Raw genomic sequence first — 6,988 nt, 5'->3', positions numbered from 1 at the left:
TAAGAGTTTGTAACCTATTATGCAAGTCTCGATGATAATAGTTAGGCACAATCTCTTTCGCATCAATTCTCGCAACTCCTCTCAAGTCTTCCCACCTTGCTCACGATTCCTTCTACGACTAAGGTATAGTTGATCCTACCATACCGATGTATAGTCAATGAACTCCACGGCTGCAAGTTTTACTTTTTGCTCATCCGTGTAACTATTGCATTCAAATATCATCTCAATCTTCCTCTTCCATTCCAAATAAGCTTCAGGGTCAGATTTTCTTTGGAAAGATGGAATTTTCAGCTTGATACCCTTGATTTCATCATCACTTCTATTATTGATGTTTCGGACAGCCCTTGTTCGACCTTCATCCTCCTCATATTCGTCATTAGAAGCTCCATTTTCTACTCTATTACTCCTTCCTTGGCTTGTTCCACTTCGGTTTTAGAAATTTTCAAGACAATCCATCCATTCATGTAAGGAGTCAAATTCCAATCTCATCTTACGTTGGAATTCACTCATCATACCCTCCATGGCAAGTTTAGAGTCAGCAATGCATGATTCCTCTCCATTTGACATGTTAAGGTAACCTATAAAAAGAGTAAGCAAGAAACAAGTGTATGTTGCCTCACACACTCCCTTACGTGTTTGCACTCAACACTCCAATGAACTCACAATCAAGCTCTAATGGATGTTACTTGCTTGCCTTGAATAAATTAGAGCTATGCTTGAGATGAAACTCCACTTATCAAGTAATATGCACTTGCTTGTAGCACGGACAGATTTAACAAGCAAAAGCAAGGATTAAACACAAACAAAGGTGCTGGAAATTTACAGAAATTAGACCTCAAGAATGCTGGAAAAACGGTACATAACAAAGCTGGAAATTTGTAAATTTATTGGTGCAAAGATGAACCCTAACAAGACTAAAGAAACTCTAGACGATTATAGGCAAAAATCAAACAGGTTTGGTGTTGAATTTTGGCAGATTTTGGACCAAGAATTGGACACACTTGGACACTTTAATTATTGCTGGAAATCTACCCTACAAAACCAAATTTGACTTGGACAAAATTACAAAAAAATCTAGAAAGTAATGGACTTGGACAAGACAACTAGAATTAAGAAACTCTTGACTCTTATAGTCCAAGACCGATTTGGACTTGTTTTTGACTACTAAAACTTGAATATAAACTGAAAAAATAACTCAAGATAGAACTATACAATGCTGGACAATTTAGTTTATTCAGTTGGAATAAGGAACAAGTTGGCAAAATTTCTGGATCCTAGAAATAGGCACTCTACCTGATTGTAGCTTGGCTGGAAATTGGAATCTAATCTGGATGGTTCTTGGATTCAAATATAGGAAACGAGATGCTATTTAGGTAGTTTCCTAAGTGTATGTTCAGATTTTATAGCTGGAAAAAGTAAACCAAAACCAATAAAGATTCTTTGTCCAACTTTTGGAAACAAGAGTCCAAGTTGATTTCAGTTGCCAATTCCAATTTGGCTTCTTGTTTCTAAACTCAATGCTAATGATCTGATTAAGACTTGTTCTTTTTTTTTTCCCACGGATCAAATTCAGAATTTTGTCTCTCTTTTTTTTCACTTCAGTTCACCCAATCAAGAAACAAAGGCAGCCTCTATTCATAAACTCAAAAATATGAACTAGGATTTCCAAGTACTTCAAGATTTGGAAACTTTGGTTCAAGATTTTCAAGAAACCCTATTATGCAACCCAAGAACTTCAAGATTTTCAAGAATTTGTTCAAGAAACTTCAAGAAATTCAATACTTTTGCCCAGAAATTTCAAGAACTATAAAGCTTTTCAAGAAATCAAGGAAAACAGCCACGGACTTGCAACAAGGACAAGGGCAGCCACGGATTCTCACAATAAACTCAAGGAACAGAATTGTTTTTTTGTTTTTTGGACGCTAAGTGACACAAGACTTGAAGAACAAGACAACAGGACACAAAATCAAGACTCAAACACAATTTGGACCAAGGAACAACAATGGACAGCAATGAACAAATGTGGACAGCTATGGAGGCTCAAGAAACCCTAGCGTTTCAACAAGGACAATTTCAGACTGGTTTGCTAACGCACAAAACAAGAATCAACAAAGAGAAAATACACAAAACAAGACACAATTGATGAAGGAAAACACCAAGATAAGTCACGAATTGGACTGCACAATTTGGACAGCAAGGTTGAGACAAATGAAATCCTAGAAACTAAACAAAACAAAAAAGGATATAGCGATGATACCTTTAACCTAGCTCTTGATATCAACTGATACGATTCTCGATATGCCAAGATGAATCAAGAGCGTGAACCACAAGCTTGGACCTAGATTAAGGATCAACATTTGGGGTTGGATGTTTATGATCGATTTTGGACTGCTCAAGAAAGAACAAAATGGTAGAACAACGCCACAATCAAGGTGAATACTTGATTGATAAGTTGACGAATCACCTTAGGCCTATTCTAAGATGTTCACTGGCAGCTTTCATAAGCTAAAAGAAGCTCTCTCACACAAGGAAGAATTTTTGGAAAATTTTTCAAATTTATTCAACATATGACAAACATAAAACTAAGGCTTTTTATAGTCTTTACAAGACTCAATACTCCTAACCATACTAGAACTCATTTAACTAATCCTTAACTACCTACAAGTAACTAATCCTTACAATGGTCAACATGACCTTAACCTTTTATTCTTCTAAAAGTAACGACTCAACTTAATATGAAACCAACTAACATTACTCGAACCAACCTCAACCAATTGGCCGGAAAATTGGATAGCATAAACGACTACTACAATTAATAATTCAATCATCCACTAAAACACAACTTGATGACCATTCTTGATGCAAACGACTTTGACAAGCTTCAAAGCTAACAAGATTCTGTATCAGTTCTTGCTTTCAGAGGCCATTTTTATATGACACCTACTCCCTTAACTGGATTCGACTTTACAGCAGGTGTTGGCTCCTTTTCTATTAGGCCACATAGGTCATTTGGGATGAATAATGAGTTCGGTGAAAACCTTAATAGTATCTATGATTTCTTAGGATCCTCGATGGGTTTTTTCACTAGTTTTTCAGACAAACTCAGACACCGCTTCTCATCAAGGCCCTTCCACCACATCTATAAATCTTTCCTATTAGAGATGCGGTTAGACTCCTGTGGTGGACCCCTCCGACGATGATAAGGATAAACAAATGCCTGAGACACTATATAGGAGGTCTGAATGGCTACAGCTGCAACACGATTTGCCACACTAGAGAGTGCATTGGAGATGCGATTGTTTTATTACCACACGCAATAGGGGCAAGGGGCACGATGGATGATTATGATTTGTACCGTTCATCTGTGATTTGTAGCTTTAAACAATGACAATATTTTTTACTTTGCTATATTAGACATTTACAGTTGATGCTATATTATTTATGGTACGTTAAATTATGGGTTAATTCCACTTGTCCCCTCAAACTATATGTGAAATCTCACTTCAGTACCTAAACTTTAAAATGGGACACTTAAGTCCCTAAACTACAAGATCCATCCCAATTAAGTAAAATCGTTGATGAACCGTTAGTGTTCTTAGGGCATGAGAAATACGCACCTGTAGTGCGGTTTTGTTAGTGTTGAAAATCAAAATAACGAGGATATAAATGTAATTTCACCCTAAACATTTAACAAACAAATAAAAAAATGATTCATCATTGTTTATTTCATTTGGAACCCAAGCTGTCACTCTAGCCCTTTCCCCCCGGTCAAAACACAAATTTAATGAATCCTCCCTCCTACTCTTGTTTTCTTAAATTATTGTTTAATGCAATTAAACAATCAAAACCCATATTAGCGAATCAGTTAGAGGCAGTCACAGTTTCCATTTGCATTTCCATGTTCCTCTTAATTTTGATGTTGCCATCACCTTCCTCATCTGTCAATTTTCATTCTTCTTCTTTTTTATACCATTAATCACTATAATATTCAAATCAACAACAAAAGCAATTCTCCACTAAACCAAAAAAAATTCCATTAATTAATCAAATCCTGACGCAACCCCTTCAGTGAATCTATCTATTTGTTACATAAAAAATTACAACCACTCTGTCCATCAGCCCCCTTACCACTTCCCCCCAAGCTAGCTTCCTCTCTATTTCTATTTGTCTCCTAAAACTTAAGCATCTTTTCAAGAACTAGTGCAATAGAAAAAAGACCAAATTTTTCCTCATCCATTTTTTTTTGTTATACCAAAATTCTTTCTTATCCAATAAATCTTGAAGCGGTTGGAGAAACTTATGCACATCGTACGGTGACTCAAATGAAGGGCAAAAAGCATTAGGGGTGGGCAAAATTATCCGCTAACCCGAAAACCCGTCATATCCGATCCGATCCGATCCGAAAATTAGGATATTCGATTTTTATTATTTGATCGGGTCAAAAAAGGGTCGGGTACCCGCTAAGATGCTTGGCGGGTTAGGGTCACATAATTAAAAACTCGCGAGTACCCAATCCGCCCCGCATATATATATTTTTTTATTTTTATTTTTATTTTTATACACACACTATAAAATAATAAGAACTAAATAAGTAATTTTATTAAACAAATTGCATTACAAATATGAGCGACTATATTTATTTACAAGATTCATTTGTAGAGGCCATGATCTTATATTTTATAGAAAAAAGTTTAATTAATGTGGAACATATATATTAAAAATTGTGCTACTTATTTCAAACTTTTATTGATTTTGAATTCTTTTAATTTTTTTCCTTTATCTTATATTTTCTTCAAATGCTTGTTTCTTGGTAGGAAATCTTTTTTTAGAAAAAAAATATTTCTTAAATCTTAGATGAATGTGTAAAATATAAAATTAAATTGGTATAAATCATTTTTTTTAAAAATTAAATGATAAATGGGGCGGGGGCGGGTACCCATTGACCCGACCCTATCTCAGTAGGTACCCGATTATAGGGTACTCGCTGGTATGCGGGGCAGGTAAGGGTCAAAAAATGGCTGACCCGCAAGGTACGGGTCGGGTCAGCCAAATGGTGAATGGGACGGGTACCCGACCCGCGCCCACCCCTAAAAAGCATGTGACCAACTTAAGAAATGCTATCGGCGTTTGCGCTACCATTGCCGTCGACGTTGCTGCCCAAGAAGATCGTCAAAAATTAGAAGCTAACCCGCCTCCCTTAGTCTTCCTTGTTCTGTTCCCCTATATATTTCTTGCTAAAAATCTGAAGAATAGGCCCAGGCGAACCTTCATAACCCTTAATAGCTGCTGATTGTTGTAGTAAGAAAAAGTGAAATCTGGTTTTATTTGATGGTGTCAGATCAAAATCTGAGAAAATGGACTCGGATTTGCATTTTTTTCTTCGTTCTTCCCCTGAAGATTCAACAACTTAGTTTCTACATGTACAAGGCATGTGGAATGCACTTCTAGGACTTGGATCAGTTAAATAAATGACTCAAATCAAATGTGATGGTTAGATGGAAGGAAACACTTTTCTAATTTATTCTCCTTAATTTCCTTACTTTTTATATTTTTGTGAAATTCCCTCAATGACCTCAGTTAACGGTGCGTGTTTCTCACACTTTAAGAACACTAACGATGTTCAAGATTCTGTTAATGAATTTATTAAACTGAGACGGAGCTTGTAGTTTAGGGATTTAAGTGTCCGATTTTAAAGTTTAGGTAATGAAGTGGGATTTCGCGTATAGTTTAAGGGGACAAAATGGAAAAGTATTCATAAAATTAAAAAACTTTCATAATTAGGATGCAGCGTCATTAATTTAAATCAATTTTTGTATTTGAATTTGGAATCTCAACCTTGCTTTTACCCATTCATCGGTATTTGATCACCGAATGATGGCGAAAACAAATTAGCATGTTTTTAACGTAATTTTTGCTTAAAAGCATAACACATTCTAAGATCATTTTTGAGTTTAGCATTAATTAATTAGGATGTAGGGTTTATAAATTAGGGTTCAAAATTTACGAATTAGGGTTTAGGGTTTCGTTAAAAAAAAATTTAAAAATTTTGGGTCATCATCACATGCACTATTGCATGCGGCGAAGCATCTTAATAAAAAAAGTCCAGTTGCGGAACAGAAAAAGAAAAAGAAGAAAAATTTTATTACCGATAATTTCAAATGTGGTGACCCTTCTACCATCACGAATCCTGAAACAACACCACTTCTCCGACTTTTTCTCTTATTAACATTATTTATAGAAATTCGCCCCTACTCCAGGAAGCCTTACTATAGTCTAATTTAGAAAATTTTAGGAGTTGGGAAAGTATATGATGCATATCTTTTCCACTACTATAGAAAAAAGATATGAAATGATGAAAAATCATCTAGAAGAAAAATTTCTCAAAGCACAAGTTTATACATGTTATATGAACCAATTGTAATTACTAATACCACTTCTTCAAAGTTTTGATTATAATGCAAGCATGCCTATTATATGACTTGTGTTAGTAGTTTAATAGCATGATATCATTAAAATTTCTACTGCTAAAACAAAGCGAGTCAATCACTCATATTGATTACCAGGAAGAAACCGCATTAAAAAATTGTGGATAAATTTTTTTTGAAGTAAACTATTCCAATTCTCTCATCCATGGATTCATCTAAATCATTTAGCTTCACACCTATTACTAATATTTAAAATTGTAACTATACAAAATCAATTAAAACTCTCTATGTAGTGGGTTTTGTTAAAGTGTTTCCCAATTAGGAGGCATCGACCCTAACCAATTTAAGTTAGTGAGTTAACCCTACTAATTTTGCCCAACTTCATTTTTATTTTTCTTTTATTTCTATATGCTTCATTTAGTTTTTAGAAAGTCCAATCATGAGATTGAGTTTACGAAAAATAAGTATACACAAGGCTTGCAGTCTCCTCATTCCTCCTTCTTTATAAAGTTTGGAGTCTCTCATTGAACCAAAACAAAAATATGAATATGTGTGAACCAAAT

The sequence above is a fragment of the Coffea eugenioides genome, chromosome 6 (genome assembly GCF_003713205.1).
Source record: "Coffea eugenioides isolate CCC68of chromosome 6, Ceug_1.0, whole genome shotgun sequence".
Lineage (NCBI taxonomy): Eukaryota > Viridiplantae > Streptophyta > Magnoliopsida > Gentianales > Rubiaceae > Coffea > Coffea eugenioides.
The sequence above is the reverse complement of the archived record's forward strand: the minus strand, read 5'-3'. Positions refer to the sequence as shown.